This window comes from Mercurialis annua, linkage group LG3, assembly GCF_937616625.2.
Source record: "Mercurialis annua linkage group LG3, ddMerAnnu1.2, whole genome shotgun sequence".
NCBI lineage: Eukaryota > Viridiplantae > Streptophyta > Magnoliopsida > Malpighiales > Euphorbiaceae > Mercurialis > Mercurialis annua.
The window spans coordinates 38326739-38342243 of record NC_065572.1 but is presented as its reverse complement, the minus strand read 5'-3'; positions in this window follow the sequence as shown (position 1 = coordinate 38342243).

Genomic DNA, 15505 nt, shown 5'->3' with positions numbered 1-15505 from the left:
TTTACAAACATTACGAAACCAATCCATACGTTTCACCTTTTTAGCAATTTCAGCCAAACATTTATAAACTTTACGAAATAAATCCAAACGTTTCACCTTTTTAGTGATTTAAGACAAACGTTTACAAACGTTACGAAGCAAATCCTAAGGTTTCACCTTTTTAACGATTTAAGACAAACGTTTAAAACGTTACAAAACCAATCAAAAAATTTAAAACGTTACTAAACAAATCGTAACGTTTCACCTTTTTAGCGATTTAAGCCAAATGTTTAAAACTTTCTGAAACCAATACAAACGTTACATAACAAAACCAAACGTTTCACCTTTTTAGCAATTTAAGCCTAACGTTTAAAACGTTACGAAACAAATCCAAACGTTTACAAACGTTATGGAACCAATCCAAACGTTTCACCTTTTTAACAATTTAAGCCAAACGTTTACAAAAGTTATGAAACAAATCCAAACCTTTCACCTTTTTAGCGATTTAAGCTAAACGTTTAGAAACGTTATGAAACAAATCCAACGTTTCCCCTTTTTAGCGATTTAAGCCAAACATTTACAAATGTTACGAAACAAATCCAAACGTTTCAGCTTTTCAGCAATTTAATACAAAAATTTAAAACGTTACGAAACAAAACCAAACGTTCTACATTTTTAGCGATTTAAGCCAAACATTTACAAACATACAAAACAAAACCAAATGTTTCACCTTTTTAGCGATTTAAGCCAAACGATTACAAATGTTACGAAACAAAACCAAACGTTTCCCCTTTTTAGCAATTTAGGCCAAACGTTTACAAAAGTTACGAAACAAATCCAAATTTTATGAAGCAAATCCAAACGTTATGAAGCAAATCCAAAAATTTCACATTTTTAGCGATTTAAACAAAACGTTTACAAACGTTTTGAAGAAAATCCAAACGTTTCACTTTTTTATTGATTTAAGCCAAACGTTTACAAATGTTACGAAACAAATCCAAACGTTTCACCTTTTTAGCGATTTAAGCCAAACGTTAACAAACGTTACGAAACAAATCCAAACGTTTCATCTTTTTAAAAAGCGATTGAAGTGAAACGTTTACAAACGTTACGAAACAAATCCAAACGTTTCGAACGTTACAAAAAAAATCCAAACGTTTGACCTTTTTAGCAATTTAAGCCAAACGTTTAAAACGTTACGAAAACAATCCAAACGTTTAAAACGTTATGAAACAAATCCAAACATTTCCCCTTCTTAGCGATTTAAGCCACACATTTAAAACGTTACGAAAAAAATCCTAACGATACCTTTTTAGCGATTCAAGCCAACGTTGAAAACGTTATGAAACAAATCCAAATGTTTCACCTTTTTAGCGATTTAAGCCAAACGTTTACAAACTTTACGAAACAAATCCTAAAGTTTTACATTTTTAGCGATTTAAGCCAAACATTTAAGACTTTACAAAACAAATCCAAACGTTTAAGACGTTATGAAAAAAATCCAAACGTTTCACCTTTTTAGCGATTTAAGCCAAACATTTAAAACGTTACGAAACCAATCCAAACGTTTAAAACATTACGAAACAAATCCAAATGTTTCACTTTTTTAGCGATTTAAGCCAAACATTTAAAACGAAATAAAACAAATCCAAATGTTTCATATTTTTTGCAATTTAAGCCAAGTGTTTACAAACGTTACGAAACGTTTCCCCTTTTGTGCAATTTAAGCCAAACGTTTACAAACGTTACGAAACAAAACCAAACGTTTCCCCTTTTTTGTGATTTAAGCCAAACGTTTACAAACGTTATGACAAATCCAAACGTTTTACATTTTTAAGCCAAACGTTTACAAACGTTACAAATAAATCCAAACGTTTGTAAACGTTTTACTTAAATTACTAAAAAGGGGAAACGTTTCAATTTTTTTCGTAATGTTTGTAAACGTTTGGCTTAAATCACGAAAAAGGTGTAACGTTTGGATTTTTTTTGTAACGTTATAAATATTTGGATTGGTTTTGTAACGTTTGAAACGTTTGGCTTAAATTGCTAAAAAGGGGAAACGTTCGGATTTGTTCGTAATGTTTGTTAACGTTTGGCTTAAATCGCTAAAAAGGTGAAACGTTTTGTAACGTGTGTAAACGTTTGGCTTAAATCGCTAAAAATATGAAACGTTTAGATTTGTTTTGTAACATTTTAAATGTTTGGCTTAAATCGCTAAAACGGTGAAACGTTTAGATTTATTTCGTAACGTTTGTAAATGTTTGGCTTAAATCGCTAAAAATGTGAAATGTTTGGATTTTTTTCGTAATGTTTGTAAACGTTTGGCTTCAATTGCTAAAAAGTGGAAACGTTTAGATCTGTTTAGTAATGTTTGTAAACGTTTGTATTAAATTGCTAAAAAGGCGAAATGTTTGGATTTGTTTCGTAATATTTGTAAACGTTTGGCTTAAGTCGCTAAAAAGGTAAAACGTTTGGTATTGATTCGTAACGTTTGTAAACGTTTGCCTTAAATCGCTAAAAAGGTGAAACGTTTGGATTTGTTTCGTAACGTTTGTAAACGTTTGGCTTATATCGCTAAAAAGGGGAAACGTTTGGATTTGTTTCGTAATGTTTGTAAATGTTTGGCTTAAATCGCCAGAAAAGTGAAACGTTTGGATTTGTTTTTTAGCGTTTGTAAACGTTTGGATTGATTTTGTAACGTTTTAAAAGTTTCACTTAAATCGCTAAAAAGGTGAAATGGTTGGATTTGTTTTGTAACATTTGTAAACGATTAGTTTAAATCGCTAAAAAGGTGAAACATTTGGATTTATTTAGTAACGTTTTAAACGTTTGGATTTGTTTCGTAACGTTTTAAATGTTTGAATTAGTTTTTTAAGGTTTTAAACTTTTGGCTTAAATAGCTATAAAGGTGAAACATTTAGATTTGTTTCGTAACGTTTGTAAATGTTTTGGCTTAACTCGCTAAAAATGTGAAACGTTTAGATTTCTTTTGTAACGTTTGTAAATGTATTGCTTAAATCGTTAAAAATAAGAAAAGTTTGAATTTATTTCGTAACTTTTGTAAACGTTTGGCTTAAATCACTACAAAGGTGAAACATTTGGATTTATTTCGTAACTTTTGAAATGTTTGGCTTAAATCGCTAAAAAGTTGAAAAGTTTGGTTTTGTTTCGTAATATTTTAAACATTTGGATTTGTTTTGTAACGTTTTAAGCGTTTGGCTTAAATCACTAAAAAGGTGAAACGTTTGGATTTATTTTGTAACGTTTGTAACGTTTTAAACATTGGCTTAAATCGCTAAAAAGGTGAAACGCTAAAAAAGGTGAAACGTTTGGTTTTATTTCGTAATGTTTCTAAACGTTTGGCTTAAATCGCTAAAAAGGTGAAACATTAGGATTTCTATCGTAACGTTTTAAACGTTTGGATTTGTTTTGTAAGGTTTTAAACTTTTGGCTTAAACTGCTAAAAAGGTAAAACATTTGGTTTTGTTTCGTAAAGTTTGTAAACGTTTGGAAAATAAATCTAATTGTTTTAGATGTTATGAAATAAATCCAAACGCTTAAAACGTTACGAAACAAATACATTTGGCTTAAATTACTAAAAAGGTGAAATGTTTGGATCTGCATCGTAACATTTTAAACGTTTGAATTTGTTTCGTAACATTATAAACGTTAGGATTTGTATCATAACATTTTAAACGTTTGGATTAAAACGCTAAAAAGGTAAAACGTTGGGATTTTTTTCGTAACGTTTTAAACGTTTGGATTGGTTTCGCAACGTTTTAAACGTTTGGCTTAAATCGCTAAAAAGGTGAAACGTTTGGATTTCTTTCGTAACGTTTGTAAACGTTTGGCTTAAATCGTTAAAAGGGGAAATGTTTGGATTTGTTTCGTAATGTTTGTAAACGTTTGGCTTAAATCGCTAACAATGTGAAACGTTTGGATTTGTTTCGTAAAGTTTGTAAACGTTTAGCTTAAATCGCTAAAAAGGTGAAACGTTTGGATTTGTTTCGTAATGTTTGTAAACGTTTGGATTGGTTTCGTAACCATTTAAACGTTTGGCTTGAATCGCTAACAATGTGAAACGTTTGGATTTGTTTCGTAACGTTTAGCTTAAATCGCTAAAAAGGTAAAACGTTTGGATATTTTTCGTAACGTTTGTAAACATTCGGATTGGTTTCGTAACATTTTACATGTTTGGCATAAATTGCTAAAAAGGTGAAACGTTTGGATTTGTTTCGTAACATTTTAAACGTTTGTATTGGCTTTGTAACGTAATATACTTTTGGCTTTAATCGCTAAAAAGGTGAAACGTTTGGATTTGTTTTGTAACATTTGTAAACGTTTGGCTTAAATTGCTAAAAAGGTGAAACGCTTGGATTTGTTTCGTACCGTTTGTAAACGTTTAGCTTAAATTGCTAAAAAGATGAAACGTTTGGATTTGTTTCGTAGCGTTTGTAAACGTTTGGCTTAACTCGCTAAATATTTGAAACGTTTTGATTTGATTCATAATGTTTTAAAGTTTGGATTGGTTTCGTAACGTTATACACGTTTGGCTAAAATCGCTAAAAATGTGAAACGTTGTGTTTTGTTTCGTAACGTTTTAAACGTTTGGATTGGCTCTGTAACATTTTAAACTTTTGTCTTAAATCGCTAAAACGGTGAAACGTTTAAATTTGTTTCGTAATGTTTGTAAAAGTTTGGCTTATATCGCTAAAAAGAAGAAACGTGAAACGTTTGGATTTATTTCGTAATGTTTTAAATGTTTGGATTGGTTTCGTAACGTTTTAAATGTTTGGCTTAAATCGCTAAAAAGGTGACACATTTGTGTTTGTTTCGTAATGTTTTAAACGTTCGGATTGGTTTCGTAACGTTTTAAACGTTTGGATTTGTTTCGTAACGTTTGTAAACGTTTGGCTTAAATCGCTAAATAGGTGAAAGGTTTTGTTTTGTTTCTTAACATTTGTAAACGTTTGGGTTATTTCGCTAAAAAGGTAAAACGTTTGGTTTTGTTTCGTAATATTTTCAACGTTTGGCTTAAATTGCTAAAAAGGTGAAACGTTTGGATTTGTTTCGTAACGTTTTAAACGTTTGGCTTAAATCGCTAACAATATGAATAGTTTGTATTAGTTTTTTAACGTTTTAAACGTTAGGATTTGTTTCGCAATGTTTGTAAACGTTTGGCTTAAATTGCTAAAAAGGTGAAACGGTTGGATTTGTTTCGTAATGTTTGTAAACGTTTTGCTTAAATCGCCGTTTACAAATGTTACGAAACACATCCAAATGTTTCACCTCTTTAGCGATTTAGTCCCAACATTTAAAACGTTATGAAACTACTCCAAACGTTTAAAACATAGCGATTTAAGCTAAACGTAAATAACATTACGAAACAAATCCAAACGTTTAAAATTTACTAAACAAAATAAAACGTTTCGTAATGTTTGTAAACGTTTGGCTTAATGTGCTAAAAAGGTGAAACGTTTGGTTTTGTTTCGTAACGTTTTAAACGTTTGGATTGGTTTCGTAACGTTTTAAACGTTGATTTGTTTCGTAACGTTTTAAACATTTGGCTTAAATCGCTAAAAAGGCGAAACTTTAGGATTTCTTTTTTAACATTTTAAACATTTGGATTCCTTTCGTAACGTTTGTAAACGTTAGGTTTAAATTGCTAAAAAGGGGAAACATGTGGCTTTTTTCGTAGCATTTGTAAACCTTTGGCTTAAATCGCTAAAAAGGTGAAACGTTTGGATTTTTTTTCGTATCCTTTACAAACGTTTGGATTGGTTTCTTATCGTTTTAAACGTTGATTTCATTCATAACATTTTAAACGTTTGGCTTAAATTGCTGAAAAGGTGAAACGTTACGAATTGTTTTTTAACATTTTAAACGTTTGGATTTGTTTTGTACCATTTGAAAACGTTTGGCTTAAATTGCTAGAAAGGTGAAACGCTTGGATTTGTTTTTTAAAATTTTATACGTTTGGATTCGTTTCTTTGTAAAGGTTTGGCTTAAATCGCTAAAAAGGTGAAACGTTTGGATTTGTTTCATAATGTTTTAGACTTTTGGATTTGTTTTATAATGTTTTAAATGTTTGGATGTGTTTCGTAGCGTTTAAACGTTAGGATTGATTTCTAACGTTTTAAACGTTTGGATTTGTTTCATAACATTTGTAAATGTTTGGCTTAAAAGGTGTAACGTTTAGTTTTGTTTTGTAACGTTTGTAAACCTTTGGATTTATTTTGTAACGTTTGTAAATGTTTTCTTAAATGGCAAAAACGGTGAGATGTCTATATTTGTATCGTAACATTTGTAAGCGTTTGGATTGGTTTCGTAACGTTCTAAACGTCTGGCTTAAATTGCTAAAAAGGTGAAACGCTTGGATTTGTTTCGTAACGTTTAGTTTTATTTCGTAACGTTTAGTTTTATTTCGTAACGTTTGTAAACCTTTGGCTTAAATCCTAAAAAGTTTTAAACGTTTGGCTTAAACGTTATGTTTCCTAACATTTGTAAACGTTTGGATTGGTTTCGTAACATTTGTAAATGCTTGGATTTGTTTCGTAATGTTTTAAACGTTTGGATTGGTTTCGAAACGTTTTAAACGTTTGGATTTGTTTTGTAACGCTTTAAACGTTTGGATTAAATCGATAAAAAGGTGAAACGTTTCAATTTGTTTTGTAGCGTTTGTAAACGTTTGGCTTAAATCGCTATAAATGTCAAACGTTTTAATTTGTTTCATAACGTTTTAAACGTTTGGATTTGTTTCATAACGTTTTAAACGTTTGGATTGGTTTCATAACGTTTTAAACGTTTGGATTGGTTTCGTAACGTTTGCCTTAAATAGCTAAAAAGGTGAAACGTTTGGATTTGTTTCATAACGTTTTAAACGTTTGGCTTAAATGGCTAAAAAGTTGAAACGTTTGGATTTGTTTTGTAATGTTTGTAAACGTTTGGCTTAAATCGCTAAAAAGGGGAAACGTTTGGATTTGTTTCGTAATGTTTTAAACGTTTGGATTGGTTTTATAACCTTTGTAAACGTTTGGCTTAAATTGCTAAAAAGGTGAAACATTTGGATTTTTCCGTAACAAGCATTTAAAACGTTACAAAACCAATCCAAACAATTACAAACATTACGAAACAAATCCAAATGTTTCACCTTTGTTGCGGTTTAAGAAAAACGATTACAAACGTAACAAAACAAATCCAAACATTTCACATTTTTAGCGATTTAAGCCAAACAAACGTTACGAAACCCAAAACGTTACGAAACAAATCCAAACGTTACGAAACCCAAAACGTTACGAAACAAAACCAAACGTTTAAAACGTTATGAAACAAATCCAAACGTTTCACTTTTTTAGCGATTTAACCAGACGTTTCACCTTTTCACCTTTTTAGTGATCTATTCAAACGTTTCACCTTTTTTAACAAAGCCAAAAGTGTTACGAAACAAATCCAAACGTTTCACCTTTTTAACGATTTAAGTCAAAAGTTTAAAACGTTACAAAATCAATCAAAAAATTTAAAACGTTATGAAACAAATCCAAATGTTTAAAATATTACGAAACAAATCCAAACTTTTCTCTTTTTTAGCGATTTAAGCCAGACGTTTACAAACGTTACGAAACAAATCCAAACGTTTTCCCTTTTTAGCGGCTTAGGCCAAACGTTTAATACGTTACGAAACCAATCCAAACGTTTAAAGTGTTACGAAACAAATCGTAACGTTTCACTTTTTTTGCTATTTAATCCAAACATTTACAAATGTTACAAAATCAATCGAAATGTTTAAAATGTTACGAAATAAATCCAAACGTGTAATACCCCGTATTGTTCTCTTTATTATTTTTATTTTAATTTTAATTTTATTTGAGTCGTTCGTTGATTCGATCATGTTTCGATTCGTGTTTGGTTTGTGTTATTAATATTCTTTTAAAAGGAAAAAGGAAAAAGAAAAGGAAGAAAGTGAACATATTAGCCATGCATGCACTTATTCATTCATTCCCACGTAAAAGCCCATTTTTGAAACAGAAGCAAAAAGTGAAGTTGGTTATAGTAGTAGCGCAACAACTGTTACGTTTGTTTTCCTTATTTATTTCACGTTCTAAAACCCAATTTGTCTTCCACTCAATTCCTTCTAACCCTAGCCATCATTAATAGCTTAAAACCTCGGGAGATCATCGTCCATATCATCCTCAAAGTTCTTGTGAAATTGGTAAGAAACTATCATTCATATTTTTCAGTTTGTTTATAAATCGATACCTTCGTTCCTAAGCTTGTTCTCATTCGTTTTAGCGTCGTTTGGAGATCCGTCTCATCTCAGCGATAGTGGACTCAACCGTCTTCGAGTCCGAGCTTCATTTTCGTAAAACGATACGTTATTCATTCTGTTATAGCCGCCGCCGTTTTACCGCTTTGGAGTTATTTTCAGTTTTTAGTTTATAATCGATACCTTCGTTTTTCAATTCGTTCTCCGTCGTTTTAGGATCAAATTTGGATTCGTCTCGTCCACATGAAAGTAGACTCATTCCTCTACGTTTCTACTTTTTGTTTTCCGTCAAACACTACGTAAACTAATCTGCTATATCTGCCGCTGTTTCTTCGTTTTCATGCGTTCTATTCTTTTCTTTTAGCTATATTTCTTTCTCGCATATACAAGTTGATTGTTGTGTTTGATTTTTTGCCTTCAAATGATTGATTTACTTATGTTTCCTTGTTCTTGATGGTTAAACTATGATGGCTTCGTTATTAAGTTCACAAGCTAGTTGTTCTTTTGATTATTTGATGCTTTATCACAAAAATCTATACTGTTAGTTTGAAGTTCATAATATGGCTTCTATTTGTCTTGAATTTCTTCGGTTTTGATTTGATTATTTGGCTTTGTCATTCATTATACTTCGTTGTGTGTTTTGGTCTCTCAGTGTTGATTTTACAAATTAATTTGAGTTATGTTAAATTAGTTGTATTGAATTTGATATACAAATTAATTTGAGTTATGTTAAGTTGGTCCTCATAAAATGATTATGTTCATGATGTGTGGGTATAGAATATGGCGGTAATTTTTGATTCAAATAGTAATATGATTTGATGTCTTCTGGTTGGTTTGCAATGGTTAGTGCAATTATATGATTGCTTCATTTTAATGGGTTATGGAATCATTAATATGTTGGCATATGACTAATCATGTTTTTGCCACTAAAATTACTCATAAATGGTGTTTAAATCTTAGGTAATAAATTATTATTCTTAAATTATTTTAATTATTATAATTCAAAAACGATATTTATAATTTATAATTACTCAGGTAATTATTATATTTTTGGAAATATTGACTCGACGTGCCAATTTGATGTTTTAGATTTTGAACGTTTTCTTAACTTATTTTAGTTAAATAATTTACGATAACTATTAGTTACTTGTATTATAAGATATTGAATTCCATTTTTATTATGATTCTTTATTTTATTAAAATTATTATTCTTGAAATTATAAATTATGGTTTATATTTTATATAAATATTTGGATCGGGTTAGACTTGTGTTACCCGACATGTGAGGTAGCTTGGTAGTTATCGGTAATTTGGCTAACCCACTATTTGGAAATTGATTTAATTTATTATTTAAATTATATTTGAATAATATTTTCCGAAACGGATTTTAAAGGTAGAACTCAATAAACTTATATTATTTGGGCATTATAATTTATTTTAGTATTGTACTACTCTGACTTTGCTTTACATTGAATTGTCGTTTGTGCTAGTCCTATGTGGTGTCTAGTACTCTCTAGAGTTAGAGTCTGTTTTTAATTTATATTTATTACCTTGTCTAGACCCGTCGACTGTTCGTACTTCAGAGGCGAACTAGAGTTAGATTGCTTGTCATGTTTCACGTGGAATAGCAAGCGGTGAGTTTATATCTCTATTTACCTCTTTATTAAGCAAATATTATATTTTGTATATGTATATGTATAAATAGCTTTTCGAACTGTTTTTCGGAATTGTGGATTTAATTTGGAACTTGCTACTCGATGGGCATTGCCGGGACTGCGTGCGCACCGGTAAAGATTATTATGGTATTGAGGTAGGTTTAGGACACATCTCACATTAGTGAGGGCACCGGTGGAAGACACGTCTCCTGGGCTCACTATTTATTAAGTTGTCGTCGGGGATCAGTTATTGAGATACGTCACACCGAAACGACAATGGATTTAGAATTGTGGTTTACTGTTTCATTGATAATCCATAATGAATAAATGATTTATTAAACGTTTTAATGGTTTTTCACTTAATAAATGTAAATGGTTATATGAACTCTACTAAGTACATCTGACCCCGTTGTTTTCACAAATTTTCCAGGTTTATGATTTGAGCATTGGTCGATCTCCGTTTCTTCATTTCTCGGAGGTTCTTTAAAAGACTCGAACTATTTTAAACTCTTAGACCGCAGTAGTAGTATCAGATTGTTATGTCTTAGTCTTACATTTATGTTTTAGACTATTGCTTGTTGGAATGGTCCAACTATTACTTTATTGCTTTTGGCATGATTATAGTGTTTTATGGTATTTATATATATTGCCATGCTATTGCAGTTTATTTGAATTTAAGCATACTCTGAATATATGTTACTTATATGTACTGCTAGACTAGGCTGAAGTCTCCGTTGCCCCCCGAGCATGTGATTTTATGCAGGTACATAGTTGTTAATGATATTTAAATGTTATCCGCAAGGCTTGCTACGGGTTTTGATACAACCATACCCATACCCTAGCGCTAGTCACTATTCATGAAAATGGGTCGTGACAAAATGTTTCAACTTTTTAGCGATTTAAGACAAACGTTTACAAACGTTACGAAAACAATCCTTTTTAGCGATTTAAGCCAAACGTTTACAAACATTACGAAATAAATCCAAACGTTTCCCCTTTTTAGCGATTTAAGACAAACATTTAAAACGTTAAGAAACTAATCTAAACGTTTAAAACGTTACAAACATTACGAAACAAATCGAAATGTTTCACCTTTTTAGCGATTTAAGCCAAACGTTACGAAACAAATCCAAACGTTTTATATTTTTAGCGATTGAAGCCAAACGTTTACAACCGTTACGAAACAAATCCAAACGTTTCACCTTTATAGTGATTTAAGCCAAACGTTTACAGACGTTTCAAAACAAATTCAAACATTTCACCTTTTTAGCATTCGAAGCCAAATGTTTAAAACATTACGAAATAAATCCAAATGTTTCCCATTTTTAGCAATTTAAGCCAAACGTTTACACACGTTATGAAATAAAACCAAACGTTTCACCGATTTAGAGATTTAAGCCAAACGTTTACAAATGTTACGAAACAAAACCAAACGTTTCAACTTTTTAGCAATTTATGCCAAACGTTTACAAACTTTACGAAAGAAAATCAAAATGTTTCATCTTTTCAGCGATTTAAGACAAACGTTTAAAACGTCTCGAAAGAAATCCAAGCGTTTCACCTTGTTAGCGATTTAAGCCAAACAATTAAAACGTAGGAAACAAATCCAAACATTCAAAATGTTAAGAAAAAAATTCAAACGTTTAAAACGTTATGAAAGAAATCCAAACGTTTAACATTTTTAGCGATTTAAGCCAACCGTTTACAAACGTTACGAAACAAATCCAATGTTTTGTAACGTTATAAAAGTTTGGATTAGTTTCTTAACGCTTTAAACGTTTGACTTAAATCCCTAAAAAGGGGAAACATTTGGATATGTTCGTAACATTTGTAAACGTTTGGATTAAATCGCTAAAAATGTGAAACGTTTGGTTTTGCTTCGTAACGTTTGTAAACGTTTGGCTTAAATAGCTACAAATCCAAATGTTTGGGTTTGTTTCATAACGTTTTAAACATTTGGATTAGTTTCGTTACATTTTAAACATTTGTCTTAAATAGCTAAAAAAGGTGAAAAGTTTGGATTTGTTTCGTAATGTTTTAAACGTTTGGCATAAATCGCTAAAAAGGGGAAACGTTCGGATTTCTTTTGTAATGTTTTAAAAATTTGGATTTGTTTTGTAACATTTTTAACGTTTTGCTTAAATCGCTAAAAAGGTGAAACGTTTGGTTTTGTTTCGTAACATTTGTAAATGTTTGGCTTAAATCGCTAAAAATGTGAAACTTTTGGATTTGTTTCATAACGTTTTGAATGTTTTGCTAAAATCACTAAAAAGGTAAAACGTTTGGATTTCTTTCGTAATGTTTTAAACGTTTGGTTTGGTTTTTTAACGTTTGTATTAGTTTTGTAACATTTTTAACGTTTGGTTTAAATTAATAGAAAGGTGAAACGTTTGGGTTTGTTTCGTAAGGTTTTAAACGTTTGGCTTCAATCGCTAAAAAGGTGACACGTTTAATCGTTTGGCTTCAATCGCTAAAAAGGCGAAATGTTTCGTTTTGTTTCGTAACATTTGTTTACAAACGTTACGAAACAAATCCAAATGTTTAAAATGTTACAAAACCAATCCAAACGTTTCACCTTTTTTGTAATTTAAGCCAAATGTTTACAAATGTTATAAAACAAATCCAAACGTTTAAAATGTTACAAAACCAATCCAAACGTTTCACATTTTTAGCCATTTAAGCCAAACATTTAAAAACGTTACGAAACAAATTCAAACGTTTCACCTTTTTATCGATTTCAGCCAAACATTTAAAACGTTACGAAACCAATCCAAACATTTAAAACGTTATGAAAACAATCCAGACGTTTACAAATGTTACGAAACAAATGCAAATGTTTGGATTTGTTTTTTAACGTTTGTAATTGTTTGGATTAAAAATGTGAAACGCTTGGATTTGTTTCGTAATGTTTGTAAATGATTGGCTTAAATCGCTAAAAAGGTGAAACATTTGGTTTTTCTTCGTTACTTTTTATACATTTGGCTCAAATTGCAAAAAAGGTGAAACGTTTGGATTTGTTTCGTAACGTTTGTAAACGTTTGGATTTGTTTCGTAACATTATAAACGTTTAGATATGTTTCGTAACGTTTGTAAACGTTTCGCTTAAATCGCTAAAAAGGTGAAATGTTTTGATTTATTTCGTAACATTTTAAACGTTTAGATTGGTTTCGTAACGTTTGGCTTAAATCACTAAAAAGGGGAAACGTTTGGATTTGTTCCGTAACATTTGTAAACGTTTGGCATAAATCGCTAAAATGGTGAAACGTTTGGATTGATTTCGTAATGTTTTAAATCTTTGGATTGATTTTATAACGATTTAAATGTTTGGCTTAAATTTCTAAAAAGATGAAACGTTTAGATTTGTTTCTTAACGTTTTAAACATTTGGATTCGTTTCGTAACGTTTTAAACATTTGGCTTAAATTGCTAAAAAGGTGAAACGTTTGGTTTTGTTTCGTAATGTTTATTAACGTTAGGCTTCAATCGCTAAAAAGTTGCAACGTTTGGTTTTGTTTCGTAACGTTTTAAACTTTTAGCTTCAATCGCCAAAAAGGATAAACGTTTAGATTTGTTTCGTAATGTGTTAAACCTTTGGATTGGTTTCGTAACATTTTAAACGTTTGGCTTAAATCGCTAAAAAGGTGAAATGTTTGGATTTGTTTCGTAAAGTTTTCAACGTTTGGATTGGTTTTGAAACGCCTTAAACTTTTGGCTTAAATAACTAAAGAGGTGAAACCAAACGTTGGGATTTGTTTCGTAACGTTTTAAACATTTGAATTTGTTTCGTAACATTTTAAACGTTTGGATTTGTTTCGTAGCGTTTTAAACGTTTGGATTTGCTTCGTAATGTTTTAAATATTTGGATTGGTTTTGTTACGTTTTAAATGGTTGGTTTAAATCGCTAAAGAGGTGAAACATTTGGATTTGTTTCGTAACGTTGGTAAACATTTGGCTTAAATCGCTAAAAAGGTGAAAAATTTAGATTTGTTTCGCAACGTTTTATACGTTTGGATTGGTTTCGTAATGTTTTAAACATGTGGCTTAAATAGCTAAAAAAAGGGGCAACGTTTGGTTTTATTTCGTAGCGTTTGTAAACGTTTGGCTTAATCGATAAAAAGGTGTACGAAACAAATACAAACGTTTGAAAATGTTTGGCTTAAATCGCTAAAAATGGGAAATGTTTGGATGTGTTTCGTAACATTTTAAACGTTTGGCTTAAATCGCTTAAAAGGTGAAACGTTTGGCTTAAATCGCTAAAAAGTTGAAACGTTTGGTTTTGTTTTGTAACGTTTGTAAACATTTGGATTAAATTTCTCAAAAGGTGAAATGTTTGGATTTGTTTTGTAACGTTTGTAAACGTTTGACATAAATCGATAAAAAGATGAAATGTTTGGATTTGTATTGTAACGTTCGTAAATGTTTGGCTTAAATCACAAAAAAGGTGAAACGTTTTGATTGGTTCAACCGTTTTAAACGTTTGGCTTAAATCGCTAAAAAGGTGAAACGTTTGGATTTGTTTTGTAACGTTTGTATATGTTTGGCTTAAATCGCTAAAAAGGTGAAACGTTTGGATTTGTTTCGTAACGTTTGTAAACGTTTGGCTTAAATCGCTAAAAATATGAAACGTTTGGATTAAATAGCTAAAACGGTAAAACGTTAGGATTTGTTTTGTAATGTTTTAAACGTTTGGATAGGTTTCGTAACATTTTAATCGTTTGGCTTAAATAGATAAAAAGATGAAACATTTGGTTTGTTTCGTAACGTTTTAAAAGTGTGGATTTGTTTCGTAATGTTTTGAACATTGGGCTTAAATAACTAAAAAGGTGAAACATTTGGCTTTCTTTTGTAACGTTTGTAAACATTTAGATTTGTTTCGTAACGTTTTAAACGTTTGGATTTGTTTCACAATTTTAGCGATTTAATCCAAACGTTTGGATTTTTTCGTAACGTTTTACACGTTTTGATTTGTTTTGTAATGTTTGTAAAGGTTAGGCTTAAATCTCTAAAAAGGTGAAATGTTTGGATTTGTTTCGTAACGTTTTAAACGTTTGGATTGGTTTCGTAGCATTTTAAATGTTTGGCTTCAATCGCTAAAAAGGTGAAACGTTTGGATTTGTTTCGAAAAGTTTGTAAATGTTTGACTTAAATCGCTAAAAAGGTGAAACGTTTGGTTTTGTTTCGTAATGTTTGTAAATGTTTGGCTTAAATTGCTAAGAAGGTGAAACACTTGGATTTGTTTCGTAACATTTGTAAACGCTTGGATTTGTTCCGGAAACGTTTGGTTTTATTTCGTAACATTCGTAAACGTTTGGCTTAAATTGCTAAAAAGGGGAAACGCTTGAATTTATTTCGTAAACATTGGCTTATATTTCTAAAAAGGTGAAACGTTTTAAACATTTTTAGCGATTTAAGCCAAATCATAACGTTTAAAACAATATGAAACAAATCCAAACGTTTCACATTTTTAGCGATTTAAGCCAAATGTTTACAAACGTTACGAAACAAATCCAAACATTTCACATTTTTAGGGATATAAGCCAAAAGTTTAAAATGTTACGAAATAAATCTAAACGTTTTGCCTTTTTAGCGATTTAAGCCAAACGTGTACA